The sequence below is a fragment of the Amphiura filiformis genome, chromosome 18 (genome assembly GCF_039555335.1).
Source record: "Amphiura filiformis chromosome 18, Afil_fr2py, whole genome shotgun sequence".
Classification (NCBI taxonomy): Eukaryota; Metazoa; Echinodermata; class Ophiuroidea; order Amphilepidida; family Amphiuridae; genus Amphiura; species Amphiura filiformis.
In genome coordinates this window covers 45515268-45528702 of record NC_092645.1, presented here as the reverse complement: position 1 = coordinate 45528702, position 13435 = coordinate 45515268, and the positions used below count along the sequence as shown (strand labels likewise).

The window sequence follows — 13435 nt, the reverse complement described above, 5'->3', positions numbered from 1 at the left end:
TTCCCAGCAAACACAAATAATAATAAAATGGTTCAGATAATAACATTAAATGGCGGGTTATATAAAGGTCATGGAAACATTTTTAAACGTTTAGTATGGAAACACACTACAACAACATTCTTTAAATGTTTTCAAAATGTTATTGTAAAATATATATATTTTGCAAACATTTTTTACCAAACATTTTGTCAACAATTTAATAACATTATGTTAGAATATTTGCAGTATTGTTATCAGCAAATGTTTTTGAATGTTATGAAAACGTTTTATACCCTTTATATATCCTTAATATAATCCGACATTTAAACGTTTTCTGGCAACCTTTTCTAACCTTTTGCGAATGATGTCGAAAACGTTTTGTGTTTGCTGGGTTGAGACCAAGGGCGTAACTCCGTTTTTGAAAGTGGGGGACACACTGACAGTGGGAGGCCTAATGTACAAAATGGGGGGAGGTGTCTGAGGGGGATGCCTCCAAAGTAAGAAACATTTGCAAAATGAATACCTAATTGAAGCGATTTGGTGGCCCATTTTGGCACTATTAGTGTGTAGAAATTTTAAAATTTGTGAAATGACTGTCCATGAAGCCTTTCGGGGAATAGTTTTCCCTATTATTGTTGGCCTATAAATTGCATAAATTGGTCAATGTGGAAGGCAGAAGAAAAAATGACTACTTGTTTACCCACTACGCAGGGGTGTCTGAGGGGAGATGTGCCCCACTGATGACGGTCTATGAAGCCTTTTATATGGAAAAGTTTCCCTTATTATGTAGCCCTATTGTGTTAAACATTTGGCAAATATCGAAGTAGAATTGTAACTGACGACTTGTTTATCCACAACGCAGCGGGGTGTCTGAGGGGGGATGATCCACCCTGAGAAATTTTGCAACATGAAAGTCCAATGGAATCATTTTTACACTAAATCATTGCTTTAAACAGAAAAAAGGGCCCGAACTCAATTTGCAAAATTGTATATGTTACACAGGTCCACTGATACTTTATAAGAGCCGCCCCAAGAATCCGCGCCTGCAGGTGTAGAAGCGAAAGCAACCACTTAATTATATATGAAGCTTCGAAGAGCTCTGATGCAAAAGCCCTTACATCCACTTTTGGCTGAAATTGAGTTGTTGACATGACATTATAGTAGGCATGTCCACTAAAAATTGAAGTACTTTTAAATTGATTCATACTTTACTTATTGGCTAGGAATTGATGAAAGAAACATTTTGGCGTTAAAATAATTTTAATCGGACGTTTCACTCCAGAGATATGGCCTTTCGAGTGTAACGCTTTTATATAGGGCTGCTAGAACATGTTAAAAAGTTTAAGTCCAAAATGGAAGTCCAATTTTAAGGTGCTTTTTCTTAATGTATTTATTAACTAGCGTTATCTGGAACATTATATTTGCTTATAACCACATGAAATAAGATCATCCTGAAAATTTAAACGATTTTGTTGACATACAACAAAAAATATAAGACCTCAAAACCCATGGTTTGTTTGGTGGAACCTCAAGTATGACCATAATTGGATGCCATGGAAAATATCTCCATAGAGGAGTTCAACCTTATTTCAAATGAATAGCGGCAGTCTTAAACATTGTTCAATCTTTTAATGTCAGCACATTTTATCTTCAAAAATGATTATATTTCATCATGATAAGTGTTTGGTAAAATTATTCACTACCAATTTTGAAAAATTTGCTCCAACTCAACGGTTATTATTACTACATTGAGCAATATACTGTGTGTGCATGGAAGCCATGATGTAGCATATCTAAAATGGACATGGTGGTCAGGAGTGCATAATTTGAGATGGGTTTCGGCAGGCTTAAACATTCTTTAATTTCTTAACATCCTGTACATTTTGTCTTCAAAATAGTTACATTTTATGACTATGTAAGTTTGCTTGTCTGATTCATTCCAAATTCGGAGATAATTGCCTTTGCACGGAATGGTGTCACTTCAACCTGTTGTAGTTCTCATCTCATTAAATTTTTTATTATAAAAAGTTGATCTCTTCATGAAGGAAGGTCCTCTCTATTTACTGACCAATCAGGAAAAAGGTTGGTTAATGTTTTCTGGTGGAATTAGGAATTTCTTGAAACACCCTGATATAGGCCTACATTTGGATCAAAACAAGTATTAACGCCATTTAACAGGCCTGGGATTTCTTGTATCGATCAGTTTCTCCATAGACAATACGTCGTTCTAGTGGAAACTGTATTGACAGTGGGCATCCCTAATTATAGTGTGGGTAGTGTTTGACCTTCATACCACTTTCCCTTCCGGAGATATCGTATATTTCCCATTTGGGAAATTTTAGGGAATTTCCGGCAATCTTTAGGAAAATAATTTCTTGATGTATAATAGTAGTTCTAATACTAATGTTCTTTAACTATTAAAACCAAAAGGAACTATTTTGGGGTCACTATGTTTGAAAAAAAAATCATTGTAATTAACGAAAGCTGAAGCTTCGGAAATGCTCAAAAACGTCATTTTCCCGGATTTAATTAAAAATTCATAATTTAAAAAAGGAAAGAACCTTATTTATTATTCAGACTAGCGAACCTTCTGAATAGAGAACCCAGGGGGGGGCACTTCCATGACAGATATGCATCATGTGCCTCGGGATAGACCCCCTTTTTCAAACCGGCTTGTACCCAATGACCCCCTTTTTTGTGTTATGGTCCTACCTATTACCCCATGACCCCCTTTAAAAAATTAATGTACTCAATGACCCCCTGTTTCTATTTCCTGCTATACCCAATGACCCCCCTTTTAATTCCCAAATTTAGGTGGTATTTGTGTTCTCCTCCAGAAATAATGAGATTTTTCACATTTCCAAGGTGGCCAAGTTGTTTTTACGCAGTTTGGAACTTATTTATGTGTACTTAATGATACTCTTTTGCCAATCCTGTACTCAATGACTCCCATTTTACTTTTTGTTACCCCAATGACCATCCTTTTTTCAAAGTTTCATACCGAATGACCCCATTTTTATTCAGGTTGTGTACTGAATGACCCCATATTTTTGTAATTGTACATTTGACCTGAATGCCCCCTACTTTTAACATGGCCGAGGCACATCTCTGCCATTTCAGATAGGGAGTGCACCCCCGGGTAGAGAACCCGATATTCGGACTAGCGAACCTTTTTCAGAATTCGGACTAGCGAATGGTATATTACGTGTTCGGACTAGCGAACCTTCAGACTAGAGAACCTTCAGACTAGCGAACCTTCGGACTAGAGAGTTGTCACCGAAATTACTGCAACTTCTGGGTCCTGATTCCCATTGTGTCGACCATTCTGCATCGATTTGGACAAATGAGGTATCAAACTGTCCCGCAAACTGTACGGAATAAATTTATCAGTAACATACTTTTGGTAGGTCTTGATTTAAGACCCCATCTTGGACTTTATGGACTAAAATCAAACTGGATACTTTCTTTTTGGGATAGGTTTATTTCCCTGAAGCATCACACTGGATTGTGAGATCTTTGCTTCTTTATATATAGTATTGAAGCACTGCATTCGTCACCAAGTTCTGCTCCAGGGCCTTGTCGTGGTGGAGTAGCCACACCACACAGCCTCTTTGTCAGTTAATATGCCAGATTTGAGGTAGGACTTTTGTCAAGTAGGTTACATACCTTTAATAGGATGCGCTACCAAGGGCATATTAGGAACAATATTTCCTGTCTGGGAACGTAACTTAGACTGTGTTGCTGTAAAATTTTCTCTAAAATTTGTGACAAAATGCATTTGGATTAGATCCAATATCGGTAAATTAATAATAATAATAATAATAATAAATTCATTTTTTTTTTAATTTTCCGGCGACTGAACCACTGAACCTATTCTGAAGTGCTAGGATCATTTACATTTAATTTGAAAACAAAAATTGAAAAAAAATACGAAAAAAAACACCATTTCGTTATATCCCTAATATGCAAATCATTAATAACTAATGCTTACCTCCTCATCTATCACACATATAGATGCATTGGTTTTCCATACATTCATGCGTGTCCTTGCCCCATATGGCCTATTATCTTTGCAGAATATATCATTTACATACACTTAGTTATATACCGGTAGCATCCATGATGAGCATCTCAGCAGTGAGCGCTTGGCCTACGTGGCAGGGCCATGCCGAGTGCAATATGTGATGAATCCGACGAAATATGCAGTATGCAGGTATGTAAAACGAACCTGCCGAGTACGTACACATGGTACATGTAAATGTAGTAAAAATGTTATCCCCACATTAGGGACGCACCATTAGATTCTCAGGGTGGGGGTAGGAAGTTTTTCAAAACAAAAAACTTCACCCACTACATGAGCAAAAAAAAAAAACTTTCCCCACCTAACTGTGTATAATGCATGAAATTTAAAAAAAGCCTTGCCGTCTTCGGCGGCGAAAAAACATTCTTCCCCGACCCCAACTTTCTACCCCCCTGAGTATCAAATGGTGCGTCCCTTAGGTACCACTGCCTGAACAGAACTGATCATGACTGTCTCACCTCCTTTTCCAACCAAATCGACGGTAATAACTCTTAAGGTGAGGGATCAACATTAATTGCCCGAGGCAAAACTCACTTACTGGGAACTAAATACTACACATTACAAGGTCATTTTTATGTAACTCATTGACCCATGTGTGTCATATATACCACCTTTAGCTACATGTATAATGGCAGCATGGTGATCTGGTCAATTCATTGACAGATACTAACCTCAGTAGGGAATTCAATTTTAGATCAATTCTGTTCAGGTAGTGAAACGTAATGAAAAGTTTGTTCCAAAAACCTGCAGGTGTCCTTGCATCTTCTGGCCTATTTTCTATGCAGAATAAAGTAGTTCCAGATTAAGACAGCTTTCTACACAAAGTAAAGCCTCATCAGCATGGAGTTATACTATCTATAAATAACAATGCACTTACATGTACTATAAGCCCCAGCAAAGACCCAGCAAATTTCAAGGAATCAGTGCGTCTGTACCCTCGCAAAGACTAAACGTCACTCCGTATGCGCACACGCCTGGCTTTAGCATTGGGAATGTTGTATAGTAAAACCTACATATACAGACACAGATTTATAATAAATTTATAATAGCATCATAGATGATAGCATCCATGATGAGCATATGTTATAAAAGACTGTGAGAGCTTGACCTATGTGACAGATTTCACATTGTGAATGCAGGGTATCAACATTATAAACCCACAGTCTTATACTCAACAGGTTGCCATGGTAAATGATTGGGAGCCTAGGGGTCCAGCTAAGTTCAATCTACTATATTATACAAGTTTTCCCCTTTTGTGGAAATTGAAAAATAGCTGGGGCATATGGGGCAATATAGGCTCAATCATATACCATGGCAACCTGGTGAGAGATGAGACCTTCATCATGTTGATACCCGGGATCGGTAAAACCTGCTACCCTGGCCCTGCCACATAGGTCAAGCGCTCAGAGTCTTTAACAGATGCTCACTATGGATGCTTTATAACTTACAGTACATGTATGTATGTTTTTTTTTCATTTATATATTGTGTGTTTTTTATAACATTTGTAGGTTATGGTAACGTATTTGAATTAGTATTGTATGTCTTTATTATACTTGCTGAACGGTTTAAAGTTGTTATGTAATTTATATGTACAGTGCAATTTAAATATTTAGTTTATTCTTTTCTTTTTGGGGAAAACATACTACTATCTCTCAAAAAGTATTTTGCCAGGTACATGCATATGTATGAGCGTCAGCAGCATACTAGCCTACTGTTTGACTGAAATTACTAAAGTTGAGCCAATTTGGCATATATATATATGTGACCGTACAGCACGAATGAGCCGTAAATGTCCTAAAATGTATTCTACAGTTACAGTGTAAAATGTGCATGAAGGTCGTATTCATCAGTACCTCAAGTTGGAGCGACTTCTATCTCATTTTATAGTCAAACACCAATCAATAATCCTATTGTTGAAAAGGGTAATAAGCTTCTAAATTAGATGGTTATAGAATTTTTAATAGCTCTGGTCTTTGTTTGCTTTGGCTAAATCCTGATCAAGTGGTGGGTTACCAGGCATTGTATTTTGTATAGGTATGTATAACCAACAATTAATAATGAGAGAACTTTTTTGAATCACGTTGACTTCGGGATGATTTGAAATGACCGCCAATTATGGCTGTTTGATATATTGCCAGCAATGTGGAAAAAGAGACACATGTAGAAACGAAAAAAGCTACCATTTTGTTGAAGGAGCAAAGTTTAACAAACCATAACCCCGCTTCTGGATATCATTTGAAGTAAAAAAAAGCGCAATGATTTTAAAGCTTATTATGTATATTTTCTAAACATGAAACAAAAAATTGACCGGGGGCTCATTCGTCGTGTACAGTCACATATGCTCAATCTGAGGCCATCAATTGACGGACGTGTTGATACTGCGCTTTATTCCGTATAATACGCGTATTGTTATATAGAGCCTTACTACGGGCTGTATGCATTGTAATGTACAAAAAGTAGCCTGGGTTCGGAACATTAACCTGAGATAGTGGACTGTCTACAAAAACCCAACTTGATCATCATGCCACCGCCGGAAGGAAATCCGCCAGATCCACCAACACCATTTGCGCACTTTCCCACACCTTCCCCAATGGATTTAAAAGGTTGAAAAGCTTTATATTTTAAGCCCAATTCGAAAGTTATTTTACTGCATGTGTTAACATGATTTTGTGTCATCAGTTCTTAATATAGTGTATAAAATATCCAGGGGGCTTGCGTGAATATTTACGTGTTATCAGGAATTTTGTGTTAACAGATTTCATATTGTTTCCACTGTACATAAATATATCATAGGGGCACAAACAAGTTTTGCATTGTACTTTTATAATTTCTGCTAAATTTATTGGCAGTCAAGGTTAATTGTGGGTTCAGCAGTAGCATTTGTTGCTCTTGATATCGAGTTTATTTGCAGTGGCGTCGTTGAATTTTCAACATGGGGTATATGACAAAACCAAATTTTGTTAATGACCTGCTCTAGGGGGTGACCCCCACAAGGTTCCAACTCTGAGCGAAATTGTTTAAATATCCCATTGCAGATAATGGCCGATACTCCCCTAACTTAAATGGGGTCAAATGCAGTGGGCATCTTCTGGGATCCGTTTTACACCAAAATTAAACTTAATTATCTGCCATGCACCAAATAGCATAAAATTGTGTGGGCTTATTTGCGAGTACTTGTCCAGGGAAAGTCATTTTTGGAGCAAGTCAGGCATGCAGGTGGGGGTCACTGAAATGTGTGACCCAAAAATGTAAGTATGTTTGTTTGTGTTTTTCTGTTGTTTAAAAAGTATATATACTTATAAATTACAGTACTCTAAATGTATTTTTTTTAGTATACTTTAAATGAGCTTTTCTGGTCACTGTACTTTATTTGTACTTTAAAGGTACTTTATTGTTGTTCCAAATCGTCGGCCGTATCACACACTGACGTATTCGACATTTTAAACATTTTTGAGAAAATTTGTATCTGAGTTTGTTATGTTGTACTCTATATTTTCACCAAAAATCATGCCTCAAAGTACCTTAATTAGTAAGATATTAATTAATTTCAATTTGTCGTATTTACAAAACCTTGAAATGTCTGCATCACATAACGACGTATTTGCCGATCACCTATACTGCGCAAGCCCAGTATATCGTATCTGCAATTTGAAGAATTTGCAGTTTCACATACTGACGTATTTGCGCTACGTATTTGCACGGCAAAATTGCTGTTTTGTCCTTTTCACATACTAACGTATTTGCGCAACTGTTTCACATACTGACGTATTTACGCGACGTATTTGTCACTTGAACGGCGAAATTGACATTAGTCTTCTTCACATAATGACGTATTTTATTCAATATTTATTTTTTGCAGAATAAGTTATGCTATGATAGTGATAAGTAAACCGGGTAAGTGAATTATATTTAAAATATGGTATATTTGCTTTACTGTTAACCTGGTTTTAATCGACAATAATATTTTAATCAAGATTATGAGGCAAAATGAAAATCGCTAGATTCTCGAAATGCGTATTTTGCAAATACGTCAGTATGTGATACGGCCGACGAAATGTCGCACTTTGGAATGTTGTTTAAAAAGTATATTTAATGTACAGCGCTTTAAATATTCTTGTTTTGGTATAAAGTACAATTAAAGCACAATACTTTAAATACCGTATGCTTGTTTGGTATAAAGTACAGTTCAAGTACTTTAGATATGCTTTTTTACAGGAGGCTTTCAATGTACTTTTCTGGTCATTATGCTTTTTTCGTACTTTAAAGGTACTTTATCGTCGTTCCAAATGTCGCACATTGGAAAGTTGTTTAAAAGCATATTTAATGTACAGCGCTTTAAATATACTTGTTTTGGTATAAAGTACAATTGAGGCACAATACTTTAAATATGCTTGTTTGGTATAAAGTACAGTTCAAGTACTTTAGATATGCTTTTTTTACAGGATGCTTTCAATGTACTTTTCTGGTCATTATGCTTTTTTCGTACTTTAAAGGTACTTTATCGTCGTTCCAAATGTCGCACATTGGAATGTTGTTTAGAAAGCATATATAAAGCACAGTGCTTTAAATATACTAGTTTTGGTCCAGGGATGCTGCAGGACTTGATAAGAAATCTGCTGAAGTACAAGTTAGTACGCTCATAACGCTTTGGGTATGTAAAGAGAAGAGTGTTACAGAACCCCAGAGGGCATACACGGGACTCGTACTTTCCGACGCAGACCGTATAAGGATAGCGCAAAAATATTGCACGGGCGCTAAAGCAATAATGTGCAAGCAAACTGAAGATGGATGAATCATTTTGCCATAACGTGTGACTTTGGAACATTATCCGACGATTTAATATATAATCCTTGGAGTATAAGGGATCACGGCATCTGAGCCAGAGTTTTATAGGAAGGTAAACTGATGCTATCCCGTACCATGGATGTAGTACTAATGTCGGACTAGCCCGAGGTACTCACACCTCCGTTACTACGATTTCCACCGACTTCTCCGAACGCCTATGGTGAGGAAGCAGTGTATTCAGCAGTGGCTTCGATTGCAACATGCAAGCCAGACAGCAGAGAAAGAGTTTAATATAGGCAGTAAAGAAATTAATTGTTTGCTGTCGAGTGATGTGACAATTTAGTGTTAAGTTAAGTGTTAAAAGGGCATTTCGTGATCCACAGCCTCATCCCCTCACTTTTTTCAAAAAAAGTTGAGATTTTTATACCACTAGAAACCTCTGGCTACATAATGTTTATGTACTTGCAGATTAATTCGTTTGGCAAATATATCGTCAAATTTGAATTTCGTTCTGGAGCGAAGACCAACATATTTTTTTGAAGGAGCAGTGTCATGGAGCAGGTCTACGTTTTTAATAAGTGGAAAACAAAGAGTTTTAGAAGTACTACACCCCTGTAGTAAATTGTGACTATTTTTTTTGCATTTTTCTCAAAAATAATAACACACTGGTAACAAAGTTATGTATATTATTGGGGCAAGGAATCCAATTACTACACTGAAATTTCAGTGACTCAAGGCAAGCGGTTCAGTATATATGATCAGAAATGAGGTACATCCTAGCGGTACCTCTTTTCTTATCATAAATAACGAACCGCTTGTCTTGGGTCACTGAAATTCCAGTGTAGTAATTGGACTCCTTGCCCCAATATTATACATAACTTTTGTTACCAGTGTGTTATTATTTTTGAGAAAAATGCAAAAATAGTCACAAATTTACCACAGGGGTGTAGTAGTACCCCCTTAATGTCGTCACTCATTATGGTAGAGTAATTTGTGTACTTTTTAAGGGAGGAATCAATTTTTTAAAATTTTTGCGGGAATCAATACTATCTTGGAAGCCGGAGCTGTCATCCATGCAGCGTGAATGAAGAGGAGAAACCCAGATAATAATAAATACCAGTATCCAGTAGTATTTATGCAGCTTAAATACTAGTTAAGGTGCAATAATATTATTTTTGTGAAACATTGTGCAATTATACAAGTTCAGTTGTGCAATCATCATTATACTGTGTTTACAGGACGAAACCAAGTAGCAGGTAGAGAGAAGGTTTGACAAATTTGTTCGAGTAAAGAAATTAAGAGTTCTTGAGAGTGAAGTGAGCTTTTCGTGACAGTGGAATATATTTTTGTGAAGTATACCAAAGAAACTTCTTGTAGTAGTGTACCCAGCAGTTGCCTCGTTTGCAGTATCCAAGTCAGACAACAGACCCAGCAAACACAAAACGTTTTCGACATCATTCGCAAAAGGTTATAAAAGGTTGTCTGAAAATATTTTAATGTCGGGTTATGTAAAGGGTATATAAAGGGTGTAAAACGTTTTCATAACATTCAGAAACATTTTTTATAATCTTCTGCCCAACAAACATAAAATGTTTAAATGTCGGGTTATATAAAGGGTATAAAAACGTTTTAAAGTAACATTCCAAAAACATTTTTGAAAACTTGATACAAAACATTATGTTATTTTTTTTTAACAAAGATGTTATTTTAGGGTTGAAAAAATATTTTGCGAAAAATGTTTGCCCATGTTATTTAATTAAGTGTTGACAAAATATTTGGCAAAAAATGTTTACAACAGTAGTTTACAAAAGCATTTCGAAAACATTTTAAAAATATTGTTGTATTGTTGTAATATAAAACGTTTTAAAACGTTTTCATGACCTTTATTTATAACCCGACATTTTAATGTTATTAAAACGTTTTTACCTAAACCAAAAGCCAAAATATAACTTATTTAAAACGTTTTTAAAACGTTTTTGTGTTTGCTGGGGAGGAGTTTAATATATGGTAAGTGTTTTGCTGTCGAGTGAAGAGACAATTTCGTGATAGTGCATTATATATTCAGTATATTTTTGAAGTACCAAAGAAACTTAAGTATCCAGCAGTGACTTCGTTTGCAGCATCCAAGCCAGACAGCAGAGAAGGAGTTTAATATATTTGGTCAGTGTTTGGTCAGTGTCAGTAAAGAAGTGCTTACTGTCGAGTGATGTGACATAGTGTTAGACATGTTAAACTTTAGCAGTGTCCTCTAGCACAAGTTATAAGTGTATATGGTTTCGTGGCAGTGCAATTAAGTTTGTGAACTTAGCAGTGACATCGAGCAGAGCAGAAGTTTTAGTGTTTATTGTAAAGTGACAGTTTCGTGATAGTGCAATTAATCTTATAAACTTTATCAGTCGCAGCTAGCAGAAGATTAACCCTAGAACTACTGAGCCATATTTTGTAACACGGACTACGGACCGGGGTTCAGCAGGCCAGTGTCAGTAAAGAAGTTAAGTGTTTACTGTCGAGTGATGTGACAACTTTAGCAGTGGCCCTCGAGCAGAAGTTAAGTGTCTACTGTGGATTGACAGTTTCATAATTATACAGCCTGACTCAAAACAAATTGTGTAAGTGAAAATCGCCCTCTTTGGCAATTAGAAAATACCATTGTGACATGATGCTTACATCAACGTCAAGGGCGTAGTCTTCGCTCTTAAATGACGTTTGTTCTGTTCAATTTGCCACTTTTACTAGGGAAGATGGCTCTACATGTAAATCAATGGTTGCATCAAATTTATCAAGAGTTCCTTCGTGAGATCAAAATACTAAAAAGTAATGCATCAATTACACAACAATACAAGATTGTTTTTACTGTTTTATCACGATACAGGAATAATGATTCTCCTTTTCTACATAAAACAGATTAAGAGATAAATAAATATTTCACATTCTGCTGTTAAATTAAATACATATTCATGTCAATGATTTTATCATTGTAAATACTGTTCTCTCTGTCACTCTGACATGTTAAAAGAAAAACAAATATTGCACACTTATAGGTTAATGAACTCGTATTACTTGTTGGGAGAGAATTAGACAAAAATGCACGCGCGCTGATATTGATGCGTCTATATGCACGAGCCCCGAAGGGGGAGTGCGTAAAGCGCATCAACATCAGCTTAGAACTAGATCTAGTTCCTCGAAGCGGCCAGCGATAGGACTGGGTGGATTTTTTAATGTCAGAGAGGGGTTGTCATGGTCCCATATATTAGGCACTGAACAAGTGCTACATCAGCTATCATTGATTTATACATCTACAGCCCTCAAAAGTGGCACAGTTGTGATTTTACCCTTTCGTTATTAACTAAACATATCTCGAGATTGAAACAAGCACATTGAACAGAACAAACGGCATTTGAGAGCTAAGACTGCGCCCTTGACGTTGATGTAAGCATCATGTCACAACGATATTTTGCCAAAGAGGACGCTTTTCACTTGCACAACTTTTTTTTTAAAGTCCCTTTTTCTCTCCTAGTGTCCAGCTAATAGACATGTATCATAGGCCAAGTAAACATAAAAACATGTTTCTCGTCTGGGTTTCCAACAAACAAAAAAGAGCAGGGGCTTTAAAAAAATATTTGCTATCCGATTCCTTTAATTAGGTAAAAAGTCTATAGATCATTTTACCAAATTACGGCTGCATAAAACTACATATAAACGGCCAAAATAACCAGTGGGATTTCTTTCACTTTACCTTGTTATTTAGCGTAAAATGGACAGACCCCCCAGACAGTTATTACTAATATTATTTCATCATTTCGTACAGGTACATTATGGCTTTAAGGGGAAACGAAACGAGTCACCCTATATTACAACTGGGACCAGGTTTAAACTGGCCCCAATATAACAACATAACACATATGCAACTGGGACCATGCAGCTACAAACTGACCCTACGACTATACACACTCGCCCTGGGCAGTATAAGCATGAGGGTTTGGTTAGGACTTCATCATATTTGTCAATATATATATATAGATAATTGTTGCTGACATTTTGGTCAACTTAAGTTGTAGTAGTAGATGATGTACAATTGGTCTAGTCGCATATAATTCGGCATTCAGAAGCACGCACTCATTAGAAACCCGTGAATAGAAATTCATACCAATTAATGTTCCAGTGTACCTGTAAACAACGCTATTGACGCAATTCACGTAAACAACGCTATTGACTAGACTAGAGGAGGATACTTCGTGGACGATCAGGACATATCTTAACGCCGAGCAGGTGCGTCGACTGTTAAAGTTTTCTCAACTTATTTTGTTTTCCGCGGACAATTCTTCAAAAAAAAAAACCACAAAAAACATTTAACATGAAACAGTTTGAAAGCTCCCTTGAATCTGCACCACGTCCATCCAGAGTTAGGCGGAGAGCGTGGCGCAATGGTTAGGGTACTTGCCTTTAGTGCATGAGGTCCCGGGTTCGATTCCCGGCGGTGGCGATTTGCTGGGATATAGAAAAAAAAAAAAAGTCTGAAATTAATTGGCAACTTCTGTAGATTAAATTCAGACTTCCGCTCTCCCATGGTTCATTTAGAATTGGGTAAA

At 36.5% G+C, this 13435-nt stretch overlaps 2 protein-coding genes across 6 annotated transcripts in view; one reads left to right on the top strand and one right to left on the bottom strand.

The window, feature by feature from the left end:
* Positions 1-5053, bottom strand: part of LOC140138728 (sialidase-3-like) — a 40805-nt gene extending 35752 nt beyond the window's left edge. The window contains exon 1 of one of the 2 annotated variants that reach the window (XM_072160487.1): positions 4938-5053. The gene's annotated coding sequence lies outside the window, so the exon portion shown is untranslated. Of the gene's footprint in view, positions 1-3970; positions 4189-4937 lie in introns of those variants that run through there. The other variant, XM_072160486.1, reaches the window with a different exon arrangement.
* Positions 4081-13435, top strand: part of LOC140138733 (sialidase-3-like) — a 30007-nt gene continuing 20652 nt past the window's right edge. The window contains exon 1 of one of the 4 annotated variants that reach the window (XM_072160492.1): positions 4081-4192. The gene's annotated coding sequence lies outside the window, so the exon portion shown is untranslated. Of the gene's footprint in view, positions 4193-5238; positions 5516-6491; positions 6665-11065; positions 11456-13435 lie in introns of those variants that run through there. The other 3 variants (XM_072160491.1, XM_072160495.1, XM_072160493.1) reach the window with 3 other exon arrangements.